Raw genomic sequence first — 1,310 nt, 5'->3', positions numbered from 1 at the left:
TCTGATCTATGTTTGTGAGTTTGTTTTTTTCTCTTTCATCTAAAACTTCTCATTCTTACTGAGACGCTCTGGCTTGTGCTGTCTCTGGTCCACCATCTTTCTCCCCTGTATTTTTTTTTAAATCACAAAGAGGATAATTGATTTTGTCAAAAGTTTGTGTGTCATTTCAGATGCTCATGTTATTTGTCATTTATTTCATTGCTATGGTGTATTATATTGAGAGTTGGCTTTTTAGATGCCCTAGCTGCTTTTAGTCATGCTTAAGGGGCAGGAAAAAAATGCAACTAGATAATGACTTTGGTTTTGATTTTTGCTTCCGGCTGGGAGGAATAAGGGCTCAAATGTTTCCAAAGGTGAGCTTTGGGTAGACAAAAAATGTTGAAAGTTTGTATTGCTCTGTCTTTCAACTGTGAGGACAAAAAGTTAAATTAGTCCCCACGGCTAGAGCAAAGCTTTAGGTAAGCCAGAGAGGAAAAAAGGGGGGGAAAACAGTTTGCTATTGGAGCAGCTCCTCCTCCCAACATGCACACCTTTCATTCCAGTAGTAACCCCCAAGCAATGGTAATGTTACGCCTGTACACGCTGAATTTACTGCTGGGGGTTTGCAGAGAGAGAGAAAAAAAAAGAGAGAATTTAAAAAAAAACAATTTGTATTTTTGTGACTTTTGCATTTGAATGTGTCTCAGTTTAGGCTGCTATAACACAATGCCATAGACTAAGTGGGCTAAACAAACTACTTTCTCACATTTCCAGAGGCTGGGAGGTCCAAGATCAAGGTGCTGGCAGATTCGGTGTCTGGTATGGGCCCACTTCCTGGTTCCCAGACACCTACCTGCGTGCTGTAGCCTCCCGTGATGGGGAGAGAGAGCAAGCTCTGATCTGTTCTTATAAGGGCACTCATCCCATCATGGGGACTCCACCCTCATCACCATCTGAACCTAATCACCTCCAAAAAGCTCCACTTCCAAATACCATCACATTAGGGGTTAGGGATTCAACATCTGAATCTGGGCGTCAGGGAGACATAAACATTTAGTTCATAGAAGGATGTATGAGAACATTCCTGTAATTTCATAAATTCTAGAGAGATCATCCTAATATGAGAAAGTGGTATTGGGACATAACTTGCTTTCTTTTTGCCCCTAGTGAGAGTATTAGAATTTAAACTCTTCGAGTATTACATATAGAATAAATCTGTATAACTGATGGTATTTGCTGTGATTTTTGCCTATTGAAACCTCTGAAAAGGAAAACAACATGAAAGGAGACACAATTCCAGATGGATATTTACTTTTAGAGTTGTTTTTTTT

Source organism: Propithecus coquereli, unplaced genomic scaffold (assembly GCF_000956105.1).
Source record: "Propithecus coquereli isolate 6110/MARCELLA unplaced genomic scaffold, Pcoq_1.0 Scaffold991, whole genome shotgun sequence".
Classification (NCBI taxonomy): Eukaryota; Metazoa; Chordata; class Mammalia; order Primates; family Indriidae; genus Propithecus; species Propithecus coquereli.
This window is presented reverse-complemented; position numbering follows the sequence as displayed.